Source organism: Camponotus floridanus, unplaced genomic scaffold, assembly GCF_003227725.1.
Source record: "Camponotus floridanus strain SB8 unplaced genomic scaffold, Cflo_v7.5 scaffold51, whole genome shotgun sequence".
NCBI classification, from domain to species: domain Eukaryota; kingdom Metazoa; phylum Arthropoda; class Insecta; order Hymenoptera; family Formicidae; genus Camponotus; species Camponotus floridanus.
The window spans coordinates 221,567-245,619 of NW_020229670.1; the positions used below are offsets into that span (position 1 = coordinate 221,567).

Below are 24,053 nucleotides of genomic sequence, written 5' to 3' on the forward strand. Positions count from 1 at the left end.
TTAGAATAATTGAATCAGACAAATTTAAATTTATTCAGTCAAATAATTATCTTATGAAACTTATTAAATTTTATTATGTTTAGACAAAACGAGTAATTTTATCATAATTTTATCATAACATTACAGCCTCTCTAATATTCTCTAAATATTTTTACATACGTAAGTATATTTATATCAAATTACAGTTGCTGAAATTATTCATATATATGCGTTTGATAAGGAGATTATTTGTATCTATAATATTCATTACATACAAATAATCGATACAACTTCCGCATACCTGCAATATCGGATGTTTACCTATTACGTTGATGTAATCGCGAATCGATTGCAATTGATCGCGTGAGTAACTGGGAGGAATGGACGAGCACTTTGCTGCGTATTACGTGAGACACGTTTGTCGCGACACATGTTACTTGCAGTTCGTAGACGCTGTAGTAACCGTTCGTGTAGCAAACGTGCGTATAATTACGCGTTCAGGGGGAATTTGAATAACCCACGCTTGCTCGGCCACACATAGCCGCGAACCTCCACTAATGAGACGTATAACACACACTGTACGCTGCCACAGAATAAGCTGGATAGCGCAATGCAATTAATCGCGATATCCATTCATGTAGACTTGTTACATTTATTGATGCGTTTATTTGTAGAAATCGCAATTCGTCCTTTTAATGCCAGTGACATATTTTCCTCTTTTTCTTTCTAAAATATAGAGAACATGATAGATTTGTTCAAATCGATATGTATGAGATTTATTTGAACATTAAAACAAATTGCAAAAATAAAGAAAATAAATAATAGCAAGAGAAATTAATTTCTAATGTATTTTATACGACTTAATTAACATTTTAGATGTTATTAGATATGACTACATTATTATGGATGATAGATGTAAAAAATAATGTTGTAAACTTTGAAAATTAGAATGTTAGTCATCAGCTCATTACGATGCTTAGGTAATACTAATTTTCAAGTAACATTGTCATCAGGAAAGCAAATTGCCAAAGTTATAGAAGTTGTTTAGTAAATAAATTATCAACTTTAGCGAACGTAAGAAAGTTAGCACGTTTGTGGCATATGCTTGATTTTATATATAATTGGTGTTAATGAAGTTCTCGGAAAGTTCTCATTGTATCTATATTTGCAATATTTCACATTTAATCCGTATGAAAAGGGAGTTTTATTTTTACATCATCATGTGTATTTTTATTGCATTTTTATTACTTGTTTATTACTTGTTATTAAACTGTTTATTTTATATACTTATGTACTTAACTATTGTTATGTACATGTGTTGTAGAAAAAATGACATAATTTATATATAAAATAAATTTATTTTTAGGAACAGATTTTGTGATTCTTTAAAATAGACACTTACAATTGGACGAATAAATTTATAAATTATATTTTTATTGTGTACGTATGTGTATAAATCTTTTAATACTTTTGTTATAATTTTTCTGAAGATTTTATATATTGAAAAAAAAATTCAGTTGATTTCATACATGAAAAACAGATATTACGCGTGAAGTTAAGTTTGCAATTTTATGAAACAAGCTTTAGTAATCTGACATTTTTATCAAAAGTTTAATATATGCGGGTTTAATTATCGTCAATGAAATCGTCACGTCCGTTATTTTTCGCAATAAATATTATTTATTCTCTCTGTTTAAATACACACACACACACACACACGCATGTGCAAACTTGACATTGATAATATTTTCTTTTTTAAGTAATACTTATTCTATAATCTAATCATCACTGAAATATATTTTTTATAGATATTACAACATTATTGATGTGCAATAAATATCTTATGATTTAAATTGAAATATTTAAAAATATATAATATGTATATTAATATGTTATGTATATTAATATATTAAATAATTAATTTCTTTCTCTCTCCATTTTGTTTCAGGTGAGTATTAATTTCTCTAAGTGGCGATCATATTTTGAAATATTGGTGAGTAATATAGCAAATATGTTCATATAATATTATTTAATCCTTTTTTACAACTAAATTTTTAATATCAATCGAATATATCAATCGAAAATACATCTTTTATATTATCTGAAATATGCAAAATGAAACAAATAAAAGGAAAAAGAGAAAAATACATACATTGTTCTTTCTGCTTCAAAAATATTAGTTACAACTTCTTTTATACAGTTTTTTAATCGAAAGTTAGATAAAGTTATGTAAGTAATCGAAATTAACGAGAGAGATAAAAGCATCTGTCGTCTTTGATATTTGTTTGGTTTATGAGAAGTTTATGAGTCTAGTTTATTGAGTTTTAGTCTAATTGTCACCAATCTCTCTCTCTCTCTCTCTCTCTCTCTCTCTTTTGTTTGAGAATGAGACGTTTTATAGCTGCTGTTTTTTTTTTCAAGAAAATAATCGTGAACGTGAAATAGAAGTCGGCTGTGATGGAATGCTTCATATTTTATAATTTGTCGCTTTATGTGCGCATGAATTTGCCGCCATTCTGCTTTCCTAATGACTAAAATCTTATCTGCTCCGAATCACATAATCTCGAAATGTTTAATTAATATTCATGATTTAACGCGCAAAGGACATCATTCCACTTAATGTATATTTGATTGAGGACAGTTAATACTGCTAGAGAGGCGGGAGCTTTTTCTAGAAGAATCATTCATTCGGATAACTCGTGTATTATCATGTATGAATTATGCATCTTGCATGAATCGCAATAAAATCTTAATGCAATTTTCGCGTCTTTCTAAATAATTACCACTTAATAAACAAAAATGAACATGTTCATGTTAGAAAAGATATTATTAGCATTATGCTAATTTTTAATATAAAATATGTTTAACAAATATTAATCAGCATATTAAATGTATTGTGTATATATATTGAATAATATATAATTATTTATGTAAATTAATTCATACATTACATAAAAACATTATTATTGAAATAAAATATAAAATGACAAATTTTTAAAAATACTTTAATTTTGAAATTTTTTTTATATGAAAGTACATTTTTCTATCAAAGTATATTTCTTCATTGTTCCATTTTTTAAATTTAATAAGTTGTAATTTTGTATTGTTATTTATTTATTTAATACAATAGTTAGATTATTGTGATTTATTTATTATTAAATGCAATATTTTTTTCTTTTATTCTTTCTTTTTTTATTATATATGGTGTTTTAGATGATAATTCTAAATAGAGTCTTTCAAAAACTATTCCTTTAGCAACGTTTAGTTTCTGCGGAAGTTTGGTAGACTTCCGCACAGTATTTCGCAAGGGAAATTACGTTCGTATGCATTTGCGAGATTCTTGAATTTTACAACAGTTCCTGATATATTGTATACAATGATACATATCAAGCTCTGGGCAGTATTTCGCTTTCCAAATATCAAGGGAGATGTATTTATCATGCAATAATATTATTTTATGTTAATAAATTTGTGATAATTTATATTTTTTATAAAACTTGTTAAAAATAAAAGATATTCCAGAAGTAAAAATACGTCGAAAAATTATTTCTTTCAAATATTGTTCAAATATTTTATCTGCTTTTATAATTGATATAATATAATTTTATTGATTTAAAATATTTTATTGAACAAGTTTTACTGAATATTTTATTACAGAAATCTATAAAATTTGATGCGAGATATTTCTTTCTAAAATACAATATATCTTATAATATATATATTATTGTAACATGGTACACAATGATATTCATAAAATTAGAGTATATGAAAAGATTTTATAATTTCATTATAACATAAAATAGTAATATTTATTATAATATATTTAAAATTAAAAATGTAAATATAAGTAAATATTTTGTTTTTATTGAATTTTAATATAGTAAGCATATTAAAATAAATTAGACGATTCAACATATGGTGCATATGAAAGTTGCAATATTTCCGTAATGTTTGCGAAAGTGCAAGAGAATGATCGTTTGCACGGAGTCAATCGAGCGAAATCTATTATACGACGTTATTCGACACGCTTGACTTGAATAGAAGAATTGCTGGCTATATGTGTAATCGTATGGTGCAGGGATTGCTGCAACCAAGAGGAATTTTCATGGGATTATTGCCGGAAATATTTTCATTGCTCTTGCTTTTAATTTCGATTTATTAGATATTTGACGAAATATTGCAATTTAAAATTATTGTTAATATTATGTATCGAATATATAATATATATTTTTTTCATTGCGTACATAAAAGTAAATTAGAGAGAAGGACAATCAATCTAAAAAATGAGCTAAATTTTCTCTAACAAAACCTCTCGATGTTGGAAACAGATTTACTGTTTTTATTCGAGACTATAATTCGTGTAAATTTTATAGGCACACATAAATTTATTATTACCAGCATTACATGCGTGCCGCAAAATTGAACATATCACGTAAACGTAGGATGCACGGAAAGATAGCGTAGTAAATTTTTGAATTAAATTCGATATTCACGCAGTTGAAAAATTACCGAGCTATCCGCGCTACGAAATAATATAAATTTCTCGCTCAGCTGAGGCATTAAACCAGTTTTCACGCCTGAAGCGAGCTTTAATTAAAGAGCACCCGCTGTAAATGCAGCTACATCATATTTTTTCGAATGCGCCTTCGGGTATCAGGTAGTATTACGTAACTTGCAATCCAGTTTATTTCGTTCGCGAGAACCGCCGGCCCGCGCGCTCTTTTATTTGCGCGATCCCCGCGCGAGAAAAACGAGAGCGGGCCGTCGAGAGGGCTTCGGCGAGGAAGGGGGGGAGGGGCGAATCTAGCCGCGGCTCTTAGGGTTCTCGAAAAACGATGAGCTGTCGAAAAAGCGTGACCGGTTCGTTACGCGGATTATTGCGCTCTGCTGTCTCTCCCACTCGAACGCGAGCTCTTCGGTCTCGCTTTATTGTCGGCATTTTCACTCGCGCAGAGTCGGACGGGCGCCGTCGCCGCCGCCGCTCATCGTTTTCTTTTAATTTCTACGTCATGCATCAACGTCACCATCACTCGCTTATCCGCAGCAGCTGCTGCTGCTGCCGCTGATTCTGATTCTGCCGTTGCTGTTTCTTCCGCCCGGTCTGTTCGCCAACTCGCGCGCCTCTTTGCGCCGGATGAACCGGCTGGTTTGCCCGCATGCCATCCTAATAACGGGACTCGCCAAGGGCTAACGACACGATTCTGGACCTCGTCGCCGGCGTATCGTGAATACCTGATTCGAAACGGCGTTCGTTGAATTTTCACCGACAGTATCGCATGAGTTATTCGCGCGGCTTTCAATGTACTTGAAAATTTAAAATGCGTATGAAAATTTCGACGACCATATGATTCTCAGGTATATCTTACGCTTTTTTTCCGTTTTTCATTTTTTATCTTTATATTCCTTAAAATTATTTCGGAAAAACACTCAACTTGAAATTTTTACCGATAGACAAAAGGAAATCAAATGTGAAAATTTCGACGACCATATGATTCTCAGGTATATCTTACGCTTTTTACATTCTTTTCCGTTTTTCATTTTTTATCTTTATATTCTTTAAAATTATTTCGGGAAAACACTCAACTTGAAATTTTTATCGCTAGACAAAAGGAAATCAAATGTGAAAATTTCGACGACCATATGATTCTCAGGTATATCTTACGCTTTTTATATTCTTTTCCGTTTTCCATTTTTTATCTTTATATTCCTTAAAATTATTTCGGGAAAACTCAACTTGAAACTTTTACCGCTAGATAAAAGGAAATCAAATGTGATTCTGAATTATTATGTTGCAAATGGGAAGAAAAGAGACAAAATAGACAAATTAATTCAAAATTTAAAATGCGTATGAAAATTTTGACGACCATATGATTCTCAGGTATATCTTACGCTTTTTATATTCTTTTCCGTTTTCCATTTTTTATCTTTATATTCCTTAAAATTATTTCGGGAAAACACTCAACTTGAAACTTTTACCGCTAGATAAAAGGAAATCAAATGTGATTCTGAATTATTACGTTGCAAATGGGAAGAAAAGAGATAAAATAGACAAATTAATAGAGAGTTAATTATATTCGTGGCTAGAGGAATAATGAACGATGTAGGAATTATTATTCAATCAATGATATGACATGTGAGCCAATGCGCTGGCTATGATTAGTAGTGCTTCTAATCGAAACAGTCTATTCCAATCCGCGTTATTACACGTCAGTTTAGTGTAAAGAGGTTGTTATAACGATCGGGTAATTAGTGAATTGCAGAACATGTATTCGCTCAAAAGCTTACGGTTCATGAAAGGGGTCGTGAGATCATAAAGGGGATTTTACTATGGTGATATGGAATTGTGGCAAGAGAACACATATAGCATATAAATGTCAGAAAAAAATATAAATTGTGTATGAGAGAGAAAAAGAGGAATAAATATATGCAAGATGCATTACTACACGCGATTATATCATCTTATCTATCATGTAACAGTGTCAGTTATATCAGTAATATCAAAATCTCTCCATGTTTGAAACATTTTTAATATACGTGAAAGCAATGTGAGAGATTTTTAAAATCTTATTTTTTAAAAACTTTATAAAAAGAAAATGAAGGGATAAAGTTTTCTCTTTTACAAAAGTTCTTCGCCGGAGATGAGATTATAATTAAAAAAGCCTCGAAAACGTATGTCACATAATTATGCATATTAATAAAATAAAATGATATCGGTGAAAGATTAATGAGTCATCGAGATGAATATATTTACAAGTTGTCAGTGAAATTACATATTTGCCAAGCTAATTCTCGACATCGTTTAATCGTAAATTATCGTTCGGTCAGAAAGCCAAGCGGAGAAAAGAGCTGGAGAAGGAAATTTCAAGCAATTTCTACCGAGGAACGAGGTAATCGCATTATTGGTCGTTGAAAGGAACGTCGGCGACAGCGACGACGATGAGCGAAAACGACGGAGTCGGCGAAGATGACGGCACGGGCTTCGCCGAGAAACTCATTAGACGCATCATGCTTCGCGGACGCCGGGAATAATGTGGTGGCACTGCGACTGGTTTTTGTTAACCTGCCTTGGCACTTAAATAATGGGAAATAAAACGACAATGTGGCTTGAGAGAACCCATAAAATACGCCGTATTCCTCCTCTCGGCTCGAAGAGAGTCCTCTGTCCCGTCTTTCTCTCGCTCCTATCTCTGTCTCTTCCCCTCCCGCCATTTCTATCTCTGTTCCTGCCGCGGCCACTCTACATCTCTATTCTCTTCGTTTCGCACTCTCCTGGTCTCCAAAGGAGCCAGCTCTGCCCGCTGACCGGCCACGCGGGTGGCACTGCGGTTCTCCCAATGGCTCTCGACCGCAAACCGATATGAGATCGACGGCCACTTTCGTTTTCGCAAGATTATATCGGCGTCGGCAAATCAATGTACGAGATGCATCGAACCAGCCTAGAAACTTGGTCAACTTGGTCGATCGAAAACGCAAAGTTCGTGATAATTTGTTTTTTAAATTTTTTATTATATTTTTCATTTTTTTATTGCATTTATTTCATTATTTTATTATATTAATTTTTACAAATATTTGCATTTTGCGCTTAAGGATGTTTTGTACCTATTTTCAAAATATTGAGAATTTAATGAAAATTGTAAGAATGTCCTTACATATGTTTAGAATCTTCAGTACAATTTTTAAATCGATTCACTAAAGCGTTCACAAGTTAGAAGGATTTTAATTTGCACCGAATTAACACGTGTTCTTATGGGAAACGTATAATCACGTCGATTCATATGATAAAAACACATGGAAATAATATTCAGAATTTGTTTAAAATTTGCAAAAGTTTAGATACAGAGGAAATATTTAGTCAGATAATATATTATACATGCTTATACTAACTGATTAAAAAGATATTAAATATAATTCAATGAAGTTAGCCATGTATCTGTCACAAGGCGAAATTCTCTGCCAAAAGTTAATCATTTCGATCAACAAAATTCGGAATATTTCATCAAATTGTAATATTCCACACAATTTTTCATACTCAAAATACCAAAAGTGGATACATTCGTAATATTGATTTATTATTTCCTGGGATTGTACATACAAAACATCCTTAAAAAAAATGTCTAGACGACAGTTTCCAAATCATTTTAATTTTTTTTACATATAATTTCTTTTAAGGATGTTTTGTATCTATTTTTAAAATATTGAGAATTTGAAATAATGAAAATTGTACAGAATGTCCTTACATATGTTTAGAATCTTCAGTACAATTTTTAAATCGATTCACTAAAGCGTTCACAAGTTATAAGGATTTTAATTTGCATCGAATTAACATGTGTTCTTATGGGAAACGTATAATCACGTCGATTCAAATGACAAAAACACATAGAAATAATATTCAGAATTTGTTTAAAATTTGCAAAAGTTTAGATACAGAGGAAATATTGGTCAAATAATATTATACAAGTACTAACTGGTTAAAAAGATATTAAATATAATTCAATGAAGTTAGCCATGTATCTGTCACAAGGCGAAATTCTCTGCCAAAAGTTAATCATTTCGATTAACAAAATTCGGAATATTTCAGTAAAAACGCAATAAATATTAAAAAATACATCTCTGCACTGTAGTTAAGATTAAATTGTAATATTCCACACAATTTCTCATACTCAAAATACACCAAAAGTGACATTCGTCAATATTGATTTTCAGCTACTTTTTGCTGGGATTGTACAAAACATCCTTAATAAGATTTAATATTATTAATATTCTTGAATTTTTATCTCGAATCTTATCAAACAAAATATTCTATTATCTTGTCATACCTTATTATTATTACTTTTCAATAGTATTGTTTGCAGGTCACCGAGTTCAGGCGCGAAATTGAATACGCCATCACATATTGCGCTAGATTCTTGCCGGTGTGAAATTTCGACGACACAATGGTCCATGATCTTTAGTATCTTCCATTTTTATACGATATAGAATATCCGTTTCACAATAGTAACCCATCTACGAATTCGCTGCTGCGTGAAATACGAACGTAAACGACCGTTATGTGAGACCGTGCGTTTCGTCGTTTCCTGAATTTCCCCGGATATCCGCCGGTCCTCTCGTCTCTTCATTCGCCCATCCATCCATCAATCTTTTCAGTATCATCAGGATACTCGATTGATTCGTTTTCCGCTGGACTCGAAGCTTCTCTCTTCTATATATTTTCTCTCTACATTAAAACGCGATTTTATTAGAATATTTTATATAGATATTGTTCCGTATTTACTCTATTTTGTAGATTCCATTTTTATAGTCTATAGAGTCTCTACAGTCATTTTTATACTTTATAATCGAAATATTCCTATGTAACACACTTTTTATTCTATGTTTTATTTTATTTTATTTTATGATTGAAAGATCTAAAAAGCAATATATCTCTTTATAAAAGTAAATTTTACATTTGACGAAAAAATGATAAAATAAATGATAAAGTGACATTTTCGAGAATAGAACGAAGATAATTGGATAGCTGTACGAACGGTATGCTACGTTGTTAGAGATGGCCTTGTCACATAAAACGTGCGACACAAATTGATTCTGTGTTGAATAGTGACAGGAAATCAAATTTTCGAAAAAAATGGGGAGATGGCCTTTCTGGCATAACTGATCTAATTCTTTCACTATATTAGAGTCAAATTTGAGACTAGTGTGAATATAAAACACGTATCAAAAAGGAATTGTTTGTTAACTGATTAGTTTGTACATATTCTCTCAAAATTCTATGTATGATTATTTTCTTTATTTTTTTTATGTTGAAAACGTGAAATATATAATATCTTCTATTCATTAAAATTTTATTCATTAAAATAGCTCGCATATCACAATCACTATTTACATTTAATTTAATACAAATGAATGATAAAAAACTGAAATTTTATAGTCGTATTACACATTTGTTATTTGCAGCTTAACGTATAAATGTCATATTTATTCTGTACTGAATTATTATTATATTATTTTTCATTATTTTTATTTTACATTTTATTTAAACTAAGCGTCTAAAATTGAAAAAGATATCCTATGTCCTTGATATCTGATATATTGCTGCTATCGAAAGTCCTGTACAAAAGCCCTGAAATACAAGTAACGAACGAATTTGCACATTTGAATTCCGGAGACGACTACTCACTACCTCTTGATAAATAACGTACGCGTATCTTAAACCTCGCGGGATTTCACCGAGCTTCTAATTCCGAAAGTACACACGCACGACTCTCTAGAGATCTCGAGCTTTAGCTGGTCAAAAAATTTATAGCACGATGGTCGATTTCATCTTTTATCTACATTATTTCCTTCTTGTTTCTTTACTTTTTCAATTTATCGCATATTAATTTCGCTGTTAAATTTTAATCCTGCCTTGTTTTAATCTTTTTCAAATTAATTTTGTTTACTTATTTGATTTATTTGATCCCTACGTTAATGTAATAACATCTAACAAGAAATTTCACAACATTGTAATTTGATATAACAAAATTTAAAAAAAAAACCTTTTTTAACAAGTTAATTTGATTTAATTTATTTTAATCCCATGAAATACAGTCTAAAAAAAATATGTATATTTTAAAATTTCATAAATAACGTCAATGCAAAGAGTTAACGTTATCATCATAAAATTATCACAAGTTTATTACGCGAGAAATATTTCGAATAGAAAATATCTGTTTTATTTACATTACATAACGTTTTTATCGGTATCTTTTCCGATTTAGGATTATAAAATATACAGACTAATAAAAGTTCAACCGTAACATCTTTACAAGTGGGTTGCTCTGTGATTTTCCTAAAAGCGCATTAAGTAGGAAAATATTAAATATTTTTCTGTCAATGTTTAGATTGTCGTTTGCGGAAGCAATCCAGCTAGTTAATCGCACAGAGTATTTGCACTCGCGGATCAAACATGGGATTTTGCGTACAGCTAAAAATAAACGTGCGGTTTTCACACCGCTGCTTTGTAATATTTGCATGGAGCACACGCCACATACACTCGAACGATATATCTATTCCATCGTTCCTATACAGTCGTATATATATATATATATATATATATATATATATATATATATATCTGTATACGTATATATGTGTATACATACATGTACAGATGTAATGCGGTTACCACGAGCCGCAATTACGTTGCGATGTGTAATTCGTGCACAGTCATTCTCTTGCCTCTCTCCGAATCGCGTCTTGTTCCATTCACTTTTTTCTCGTATGCGTAATAGTTTTTACGCTCCTATAATTGTGATGGCAAGCCGATAGAACCGAGGTACCCATAATCACAATGATGCTGTCGCAAAGAACCAGAGACCAGACCAAGACTCTTTCATTAAGGGGACAAGCAGGTCTTCTCTTTGACCTGCCGTATCCAGCGTGCAAGAAGAGTCCCGTGGCTCTGTTCCATTCTTTTTCTACAAAAGAAATTAAGGAGTTTATCCAGAAGACGAGTTGCAGAAGCGAGGTCAGTCGCGTTGCGATGGGATACGCCTGGGACTGAAAACGAGAAGCGTGACCGGCTACAATCGTGATCGTAATATTTTATTGATAAAAAAATGAGAAGAATACAATTTTAATTTTTTTCTAATAGAATTATATTAGAAAGACGTGGACGATATTATAATATTCGACGGTTTATCTAGTTTTTTTTTTAAGGATGTTTTTTTTTAAGGATGTTTTTTTTTAAGGATGTTTTGTTATGGGAAACATATAACCGCGTCGATTTAAATGACAAAAACACATGGGAATAATATTCAGAATTTGTTTAAAATTTGCAAAAGTTTAGATACAGAGGAAATATTGGTCAAATAATATTATACAAATACTAACTGAATTAAATATAATTCAGTGAAGTTATCCATGTATCTGTCACAAGGCGAAATTCTCTGCCAAAAGTTAATCATTTCGATTAACAAAATTCGAAATATTTCAGTAAAAACGCAATAAATATTAAAAAATATATTTCTGCACTGTAGCTAAGATCAAATTTTATTATACAATTTCTCATACAAAATACACCAAAAGTGGATATATTCGTTAATATTGATTTATTATTTGCTGGGATTGTACATAACATCCTTAAAGAAACATCCTTAAAATAAAAATTTCTAGACGACAGTTTCCAAATCATTTTGATTTTTTTTACATATAATTTCTTTTACGGATGTTTTGTATCTTTTTTCAAAATATTGAGAATTTAATGAAAATTGTACAGAATGTCCTTACATATGTTTAGAATCTTCAGTACAATTTTTAAATCGATTCACTAAAGCGTTCACAAGTTATAAGGATTTTAATTTGCACCGAATTAACTAATATGTGTTCTTATGGGAAATGTATAACAACGTCGATTTAAATGACAAAAACACACGGAAATGATATTCAGAATTTGTTTAAAATTTGCAAAAGTTTAGATACAGAGGAAATATTGGTCAAATAATATTATACAAGTACTAACTGGTTAAAAGATATTAAATATAATTCAATGAAGTTAGCCATGTATCTGTCATAAGGCGAAATTCTCTGCCAAAAGTTAATTATTTCGATTAACAAAATTTGGAATATTTCAATAAAAACGCAATAAATATTAAAAAATACATCTCTGCACTGTAGCCAAGATCAAATTGTATTATTCTACACAATTTCTCATACTCAAAATACACCAAAAATACCAAAAATGGATATATTCATCGATATTGATTTTCAGCTACTTTTTGCTGCGCTTGTACATACAAAACATCCTTAATTATTTATATGTAATAAAAAATAGATATCTCTGTGGTAGATTTGGGCATTTCATTGATAAAATTTTTTAAATATTATACGAGAAAAAGAGAGAGATGTATTATATAATGCATATATTATCCCAATACGCTTCGATATTCTATTCTTGAAGTTAGTGACATCCAATGATTTTTACGAACTCATAGGATATTGGTTTCTTGAGAAACAGCTACGTCACGAATATTCCCCTGTGAGAGCCTCAAGAAAATGTAGGTGCGTTCCTAAAATACACATTGTCTCCATCGTGACACTTCAGTTTCGAAACAAGAGTATCGTTTTCAGAATAAGTTACGACATATTTCACGTACATTTAAAAATAGAAAAATGTTAGGAAAAATGGCTTCGTATATTTCTCTAGTAGTTGATGTAGAGAATTGAATTCCGAGTTTCAGTTTGGATTAATAATTTTTAAAAATTGTTCACAACATACACATATGAAGAAGTACATTTAAAAAATATCGAGATAAAAGAACTAGTTATTAAGCGAAAATAGCAAGAAACTTTTTTACTGTTCTTTTGTAACAAACATGTAAAATATTTTAATAAACCATAATTTCTATTCTCTCGTTAAAAAAATTTTTTTAACAAGTACACAATTTTTTATAACAAATTAATATAAGAATGCATTATATATTATATTTATAAATATAAATGTTGATATCTATATAAAAAAAACTAATGTAAATTAATATGTGTCTTTGCATGATGATATATAAATCCTATTGATTAGAATCTATTTCTTTACGACTAACAATAAGGCAAATCAAGTATATAATTATAATTAATTACTAAAATAAAGGTATTAAATTTTAATTAAATCAAGTTTAATTATTCAAATCAGGATTAATTATTCTAATTAATGCCTGTTTCTTCCAACATCGTTCAACTTTAATCATAGCTTAACTCACTCTTCGTCTTCTTCTAACTGTTCCTTTAGCAAAAGGCAAAGAGTGAGTTAAGCTAAGATTAAAGTTAAGCGCCGTTGTGCTCAAGTTTAGTTATCAACAATTAAACGAATCAAAAAATGCAGATATTATTTTTCTTCTTTAATTATTAGACATGTCTGTTACATATATCGTATCTTATAAACGTATAGAATTTAACTAATATCTCTGTACTTTTAATCTAGCTCGATAAACTCGTTTTGTAACTATGTGAAGTATAAAAGCATACGCTTTCATTCTGCTGTAAAACGTGGTTTGATGGCTCGCGATCTCGTTGAAAAATAAAAAAAAGCATTAAAACGTCCTTTCACGTACAGATCCTCTTGATGAACTGAAATATCACAAACGGATTAAAATCTGTAGAATTAACCAAGCGATATTGACTGATGCGAATTTTGCAGGAAAATCAGTCTATGCCTGGGAGGCTTTAGCTTTATATGATCGGAGTTTTTATTTAAAACGGAATTTTACGAGTAATCTATAATGGCAAGCTCCGCTCGTTTATCTAAATCTCCTCACGATGGATAGATGGTTTCCAGCGAACGCCACGAATGACCACCACAAATGACCACTGTGACTGGGTCGTGTGGATCAAGCTGGGATGGATGGCGTGGGTGGCGAGGATCTACCAAGTTCACGTGTTCTCTTAAAGGTACGAGATCTTCCTCTCCGTAAATGGCTTTCTGTGTACGAGAGCGTAGTACCAACTATCTCGTGCCGGTATATGATCATCTATGTACGTTCTTATCCGTATACGTGACGGCGTGTGTGTCGCGCATCCACAAAGTGATATGTCGACATGCTGTACATGGACAAGTAAATGCGCCAGTGTGCGTTAACCCTTTGCGCACAGAGACACATTGTTACAAAGGTTCTTTGGTAGACCTTTTAGTAAATATCCGTCTCTCTCATTCCTCTACAGATAGACATTTCGTTACGCAAACACATACATACGCGATATCTATTCGTCTGCGAGAGTTGCCAGTACGCCTTATCCTTCCTCATGTTATAGATGAGCGCATCACTACCGCAAGATCAGCAGCGTATGCGAGTAAATTTATAAGCGACATGTATACACTGAGAAAAAAATCTGGTTGCATCAATTAGAATTCTGATAGATTCAACCAGTATGTCTTTTGGAAAATGGACGAATTAAAATTCTTGTAAGAATTACCAGATGAATCTGATTAATTTTTTCCTGTTAAATTTACCAAATTTTTTGATTAATAATATTAAACTCGCCAGCACCAAGTCGTCTAAAATTTTTTCCATCTAATCTCAAAAGTCTGTTTAATATTCTGAATTCCAACAGGATTATTGGATAAATTCAATCCAGATTATTGAATAAATTATTTTAAATTCAGTTTGTTAGAAATTAAACTGATAAACAGTGCACTGAGAAAAAAATCTGGTTGCAATAATTAGAATTTTGATAGATTCAACCAGTATGTCTTTTGGAAAATGGACGAATCAAAATTCTTGTAAGAATTACCAGATGAATCTGATTAATTTTTTCCTGTTAAATTTACCAAATTTTTTGATTAATAATATTAAACTCGCCAGCACCAAGTCGTCTAAAATTTTTTCCATCTAATCTCAAAAGTCTGTTTAATATTCTGAATTCCAACAGGATTATTGGATAAATTCAATCCAGATTATTGAATAAATTATTTTAAATTCAGTTTGTTAGAAATTAAACTGATAAACAGTGCACTGAGAAAAAAATCTGGTTGCAATAATTAGAATTCTGATAGATTCAACCAGTATGTCTTTTGGAAAATGGACGAATCAAAATTCTTGTAAGAATTACCAGATGAATCTGATTAATTTTTTCCTGTTAAATTTACCAAATTTTTTGATTAATAATATTAAACTCGCCAGCACCAAGTCGTCTAAAATTTTTTCCATCTAATCTCAAAAGTCTGTTTAATATTCTGAATTCCAACAGGATTATTGGATAAATTCAATCCAGATTATTGAATAAATTATTTTAAATTCAGTTTGTTAAAAATTAAACTGATAAACAGTGATACAAGAAGAGGATGCAGCTCAAACGCACACAATCAGAGAGCTAGCCTCCTCTTTCTGGCACTACTGCTCGTAAGAAAGAAAGTATACTTTGGATTTAATGTTAATACTAGTTCTTTATATACATTTTATGGCAAATATTGAATACGAGTTAAGTTAAGAGAGTAAGCAAAGAAACTAATGTAACAAGAAATTTTATAGATCCAACTAGAAAATATTAATCAAATCCTAGTAAAATCTATTAAACGTTCTAGTTATAAAAAATCGAGTTTTATCATGATAACTAGAAATTCTTGTTTGATTTATCCAAAATGCCTTCAATCATATACGTCTTGTTGGTACAATCAAATGATTTTTCTCAGTGTACGTATGTTTGTACATGTTATGTATAAGCTATTGCACGCATTGCTTTCTCTGTACTTTGGCAATATGTTGGCGGAGAAGGGAGTGATCATTTGTCTCCAGAGGCCACAAGCGTTTTAAGAGGATCTCTCTATTATGTATAATTGGGGTATTTCAACTCTTCGCGCTGTGACATTTGTTTGCTGTTTATCCGGTGCTATTTCGACCCACAGAAAATGCTGCCATTTATCGTTCTCCTACCTGATAGCCCGTGTGGTATTCTACTCGTTTAAGTGTCGCGCGTAAATACCTCAATCGATGATACCTCAATCGATGGTTTTATTATGAACACCATATATATTATATATATATATATATATATATATATATATCATATATCTCATATATCACGATAATGATGCTATCAATAGTAAAAGATATATATATATATATATATATATATATATATATATATATATATCTTTTACTATTGATATCATCATTACCGTGAGAGAACCGGAACGGTCACATCATCTATCCATTGAAACGCAATAGAGATCTATCGAAATGCGAGAAGAGATCTTACCTTTACCTCTTAACGTGAAATGCTTTTCGTTTCTTCCGCTCTTCGCCAGCGATACGATCCGATTCATTTTTCAGTAGAACAACTCGTAAAGGCGTCGGTGCTTTTATGCTTCTTCTCCTTTTTCTCCGGGTATTACCTTATTAGTTTTTAAAGCTTCCACGAAACTTTTGGCCCGTTCTTCGTACATGGTGTAAAGCGAACTGCCGGAAAACGTCTGTGTGCTTTCTGGCTAATTGACAAGTACGGAAGAGCGAATTAAGCTAAGAGGATTACATAATGCTCGAAAATGGCAAATATATAGAACTATTCAGATTTAGAATATAAATTTATAATGTATAATATATTTATAGAAAATAATTAATATAAATTTGATAGGATGCCAAATATTTCGTTATTTTATATGTTTTATGTGCGCTATATGCGTCATATGTAACAAAGTTTATTTAATTTTTATTCACGCAAAGCAATACCTTGATACTTATTAATTACCATTGCTAAAATTCAAATCGTGCAAATTTTATTTATTAATGAAACGCAAATTTTATTTATTACACTTTAATAAAGTTTCTCATCAAATTTTTAGGTATAAATTACTAAATGCTTCACATACAATAATATTTGTAAATTGTGTAAATAATTTTTATTTAGTTAAAAGTTTACATATAATAATATTTAATATTTTTAACGAAAATTGCATTTTATTATTATATGACCATTTATTATATTTATTATAACTATCGTGGTCTATTCATTATCGGGAATATTCACATTACGGCATCACATCGAGAATATTAATAAATCGAACGTCCATTTATAGAAGAGCAATTTTCCGGTCGATCAACTTTTCCCGCCGCCACCACCGATGCATCCATCGCATCTCGATAAAAGACATTGCCGCCTCTTTTCACGCGCGTAGCAATTATGGCGACACGCTTATCAAATGAATTAGAGCGAAGCGACTCTTTTGTCCGAAACAACTGATTCGTTTAGGTCGATTATTTCTCTAAAATTGTAACTGTAATGCTTCTCTACGAGCTTTTTATACAGACTCGGTAATGATGCACGATGGTTGGCAGTTTCTTTCCGCTTAATATGACGCCTACCCCTCGAAATGGAATGATTCGCACCAGTGGAGAAGGCCCGACTAACGTTTCGCAGAAATCAATAGTTCTGCGAAGGACGACAAATACGGGGGATCAGCCCTTTTGCCTTTATATCTCTTCACTGGTAAAGTTAGCCGAACAATTGCGAGCCGTGTGAAAAGCGCTAAAATGTGAGGAACATTTGGTTTCTCGATGGATAGAAAGTATCGAGCAGGAGCGGTATCGAACACGTTGACAAATTTACAATTGTACGTGGAATTTCAAACTACGGCATATCTCATCGACTTTCGTTCGCCCACGTACGTATGTTTCGTGAAAGGAAATATTCACGTGGAAAAAGCTTTGTGGTCGCGCTGGAATGCTAGATGGTGCGCGTATAAAAGTGAAAGCATCGAAACTCGATAATTAAAAGCAATGGCCTCTCGCTCGATCGTTTACGAACTGTGATAAATTGATTATTTGCGAAATATATTAAATACCTCGCGTATCAAATTTTCTTGTGCAATGTGTGTGGCTTTATTCATCTTAAGAATGATTTTTTTTTAATTTGCTGGCTTTAAGTGCATCGTATTTCTCGTAAATAAAGAATTCAAGAGAGGAAATATAATCGTATATTTAATTTTATATTTTAATTATATATTTTAATTATATATTTAATTATATATTTGATTATATTTGACAATATCATGAAATTGATTAATACGTATATACACATTTTGCAATAGAAAATTCTTATACTACTATAAAAACACATCTTCCATCAGGTTTACATTATTTGAGATAATTTTCCTCGGCAAAACTTTACATCCACTTCATTAAAAGATTAGTATAGTTTCTTGTCTTCGCACTGAACCTCTTCAGTAAGATACAGTTAATGATGTTTAAACTTTTCTAACTGCCATCCGAACTTTATATTAGAGAAAAACCGGGAGAGAGAGAGAAGTCTTTAATTAAACTTTCTAAAAGACGAAATACCTCGAGTTAAAATTAGCGCATGAAAACTCGATGAGATAACTAAACGGTCAGAAAAATTTGTGTCAAATAATTAGTATGCTCTCCTGAACGTTACATTTTTACATCTTCTACGTTTATTACAAATTATTAATGGAAATTATTCTGATTTATATTTTTTATTTAAATTTTAGTGCCGAATACGCGACCTCGATTAATTTCTATATCGAAAATCTATACTTGCTTCATATATCGTTTTATATTTAATGACGGTTGTCTCATTAACGATGTAGCAACAATTTTAATGTCAATTTCTCATATTTATAAGATACGAGACTTGTTCGATCGAATTCTACTCACGTATTAGTTCTCGCACTGAGAAAAAAATCTGGTTGCATTAATTAGAATTTTGGTATATTCAACCAGTATGTCTGTTGAAAAATGAACGAACCAGAATTCTTGTAGGAATTACCAGATGAATTTGATTAATTTCTTCCTTAAATTTACCAAATTTTCTGATTAAAAATATTAAACTCGCCAGCATCAAGTCGTCTAAAATTTTTTCCATCAAAAATCTGTTTAATATTCTGAATTCCAACACGATTATTGCATAAATTCAATCCAGATTGTTGAAAAATTATTTTAAATTCAGTTTGTTAGAAATTAAACTGATAAACAGTGATGCGAGAAGAGGATGCAGCTCAAACACACACAATCAGAGAGCTAGCGTCCTCTTTCTGGCACTACTGCTCGTAAGAGAAAAAAAATATATACTTTGGATTTAACGTTAATACTAGTTCTTTATATACATTTCATGGCAAATATTGAATACGAGTTAAGTTAAGAGAGTAAGCAAAAAAATTAATGCAACAAGAAATTTTATAGATTCAACCAGAAAATACTAACCAAATCCTTATAGTAAAATTTATTAAACATTCTAGTTATAAAAAAATCGAGTCTTATCATGATAACTAGAAATTTTTGTTTGATTTAACCAAAATGCCTTCAATCGAATACGTCTTGTTGGTACAATCAAACGATTTTTCTCAGTGCGTTAATGGATGCATCAACTGGTCAAATTCATATTCCGATCTGTAAGTCGCACGGTAGTGTGTAGGATCTGATCAGGCAGCTTTCGGAAAGCGACATCACAATGGCGAGGGCGTAGGCATGGACGTGTTCGCGTATCGTCGCCGCACAGGACCACACCGCCTACCCTCTCCTCGTTTCTTTTTAAATCCGATGGAAGGAACTCACAGATACGAAACGTGTGTTTCTCTCGGACATCTGAATACAATGTCGACGGTACATAAATTTTTTACCATAAATTAAAAGACAGGGCAGCGCGCCCATCTCTCGTTCTCCTCACCATTCTTCTCTCCAACGTATATTCAAGAAATAATTGTCACCCGAGAAGATCCACTTATCCCATTTTCTCTCTCTCTCTCTCTCTCTTTCTCTCTGTCAACATCATCTGTGTCTCTTGCGTTCTTCCTCGCAGCTTCCTTTCTAATGTAAAATGAGCGATATGGACGTCTTTTTATCTCCGACCTTTTACTTCTCTCTTCGTTCTTTCGTGGTATTTCGACGCTTTTCTTTTCATAGAGCCGAGTGTTCTTTGGTTGTAGTTTTTGAGGTGTGACTCCGCTTTAATTTATGCCGCTTAGACGCCACTAATTAATTCTACCAGTTTCCAGTTGCTTCTCGAGCAGGTAGATGCGTTCACTCGAGGGTGTCGTGCAGACACACTTGCTTCATTATTTTCGAACGCGGTACACTTTGTTTTTCAAGCCGACACTTGCAATTTGTTCCTAACGTTTATTTCGTTGTCTGTGGCCGAGTGCGATTACAAAAATAAAATAAATAAAACTTTACTAGACACTGTTAAATATTTTGTAAATTATATTCAAAAGAGAGTCGGAGGAATAATAAATTAATATTCTTCAATTTAGTTATATTTTAATTATAAGTAAAAGTTTATTTTAAGGATGTTTTGTACCTATTTTCAAAATATTGAGAATTTAATGAAAATTGTACAGAATGTCCTTACATATGTTTAGAATCTTCGGTACAATTTTTAAATCGATTCACTAAAGCGTTTACAAATTATAAGGATTTTAATTTGCACCGAATTAACATGTGTTCTTATGGGAAACGTATAATCACGTCGATTCAAATGACAAAAACACATGGGAATAATATTCAGAATTTGTTTAAAATTTGTAAAAGTTTAGATACAGAGGAAATATTTGATCAAATAATATTATACAAGTACTACCTGGTTAAAAAGATATTAAATATAATTCAATGAAGTTAGCCATGTATCTGTCACAAGGCGAAATTCTCTGCCAAAAGTTAATCATTTCGATCAACAAAATTCGGAATATTTCAGTAAAAACGCAATAAATATTAAAAAATACATCCCTGCACTGTAGTCAAGATCAAATTGTAATATTTCACACAATTTCTTACTCGAAATACACAAAAAGGTTGATATATTCGTCAATATTGATTTTCAGATACTTTTTGCTGGGATTATACAAAACATCCTTAATAAAACTTTAATAAGGTAAATGGCTATAACTTCGTCAGCGGATATAATTTTGTCAAGTCTTCTTAAAATTAAATAAATTAAGCAATCTCGCGTATATCGATTATATTTCCCGATTTAAAACGATGTTTAAATCGTTTCAAATCAGAAAATATAATCGATATACGTGAGATTGTTTAATTTATTTAATTTTAAGAAGACTTGACGAAATTATATCCGCTGACGAAGTTATAGCCATTTACCTTATCTAACATTTATTAAACAATGAAAATAAAACTTTAATATCTAACATTTATTTAACAATGACAATTGAATTTGCTGAAAATTCTATAAAGAAATGCTGCATTCGATACATTTCTTGCGCGTCAGAAAATGTATATCTAAATCGAGAAATCGAAGAATCAATAATACCCGTATGTTTCTATTCCAAATGACATCTGGCATTTATTGCACCTGTTGCCGTAATGCGATTCAAAATTAACTCATCTGTTAGACGTGATCATTACATTAAAATCGAAAAATCGTGATTTCTTAACCGCATCGACACTTCGGTCGGAATCTACACAGCAGCATTTTTCAAAAGTACGATGCTCTTTTGATATTTTATATTGACGTTGATTAAATTACCCTGAAACTCGGTTAAATCGGAGATGTTTTAACTGGATATAGACGTGATAAGCCGAACAAATGGGCTTATCGATAAATACAGGCTAGACCGGCAGCACGGTGCACAAGCAGAATTTCGCATCGTTGGAATAAAATTCTTCTCTCCGGTGCGATCTGCATTTCGCGGATCGCGACATAAACGCGCCGAGCGTGGAGAGCGAATCCCACCATTTCCCACCGTTTTTCGACACACCGTTGAAATTCTCGCCGGAAAAATCAGATTTTTTTCCTCAGCTCTTTTCGTCTCTGTTATTTGATTCACGCCGCGCGATGCGGTCGTTGTCGACGAAGGGGGGAAGGGGAGTAGGGCCAAATCCGGGCAGCGCTATGCTTTATTACAATAACTTTCTCTGGAAATAGGTATATATGGAGACTGGCAGGCGAGCTAAATCCACGAGGAAAAATTCTACGACGCACCGTCGTTGGTCTCTCCCCTTCTTGGACAGTGTGTATAAGCTCGCTTGTATTATGCGACTCGAAATAGCAGAATGGAATTTTTCTCCGACGAAAGATCCCACGATATGATTTTGGGGCAAATAATTTGGTATAAACGTTACGGAGATGAAGGCTGTGCTCGACATTTTCACGTTTTGTTATTCACCAGCATTAGCGGTATGATAGTATTTAATTATTTCCAACCTGAAATCGTGGACTAAGATGAAGAGATTAAAATTTTTATTTTATTTTTTTTTCCTTTCATACTGTTAATGTTATGAGTGGTGGCGGCGAAACTTTCATATTCAGATTAGTACATAAAATGAAATAATAACTAAATTGGAATAATTTCTCTTCGATTTTAAATTTTTAAAATTTAATTTTCAAAATTTCTATTACTTTATAATTCCGTTTTGCCCGAGATTTCAATTTCCGTAAAATTGTTATTAAATGAATAATTCAAGTACATCTCACATGGAATAATCTTGCGCAAAAATTTTAAATCAACACTTGCATACTAATGGCAAAATGTAGCGAACGAAAGTACGCGCGATTAGATAAATTCACGTGATACGTTTACCCGCGTACACTCGTTAAGGTTTGAACAAATATCCGTTCAACGCGAGAGAATCCTCCCGTCTCGTGCTGGAGCATCGTCGAATCCCCCAAAATCTTTTAGCTGCTCATCGAGCGTTTCGTGTGTTATTCCTCCCGAGAAAAACAACAAGAACGGCGTATCCCGACCGGTTGAGACCAGGCGAGAGGGGTGGCCGTTTTCTGTGATGGCAAGTCGCTCGCGTACGAGCATGTTTTGCGAATGCAGGACCCATCCGTAGGATTTCAATAACCATTCCATAAATAGCTCGCGGGATTTCGCGGCCCCTCCGCTCGGAAACTCTCTCCGTTCATCCCCCCGTCTTCCTCGTGTCCCTCCCCCCCGTCGGGCGTTCGTCTCTTTCTCCCCCCTCCCCCCGCCCGGTCCCCTCCCCCTCCCTTCGACTTTCCATTCTGGCAGTGCGCCCATGTAAATGAAAACAAATACTTTCCCTGTGCGCGCCGCTTTTATTGCCTTCTTGATGCATGCCTTTATAAGCGGAACGAATGGTTATTACTCGGCCAACTAGGTCTATACATACACAGTGCGCATTTATACAGCGAATTCGTATGCCGCGACGACTTCATCTGCGATTTCGTTGCTCGGAACAGGACGCGGATAAGAAACAATCGCAGATATTTCTTCACGATAAATGCGTCTCGTCTGATGCTTCGAAAACGTCAACAATTGATAGGAAATAATATAGGAGTAACATCGATTAATATTACATATAATTTTTAATTGTATATCTTTTATACCATAAAATAAAATATATGAAATAAGTAAAATTTATAAAATAAAAAATTAATTAAACTTTGAAATGTGCAATAGCAATAAAGAGAATTTTGGAGGACATTTTGCCACGATAAATGCGTCTCGTCTGATGCTTCAAAAACGTCAACAATTGATAGGAAATAATATCGGAGTAACATCGATTAATATTACATATGATTTTTAGTTATACATCTCTTGTACCGTAAAATAAAATATATGAAATAAATAAAATTTATAAAATAAAAAATTAATTAAAATGTGTAATAGTAATAGAGAG

The 24,053-nt window shown here is 32.2% G+C and overlaps 1 protein-coding gene across 4 annotated transcripts in view; it reads left to right on the top strand.

Annotated features, from left to right (window-relative positions):
* The window catches only part of LOC105258653 (SAM and SH3 domain-containing protein 1), a 450,048-nt gene that overhangs the window by 66,473 nt on the left and 359,522 nt on the right, over positions 1–24,053 (top strand). The window lies entirely within an intron of this gene.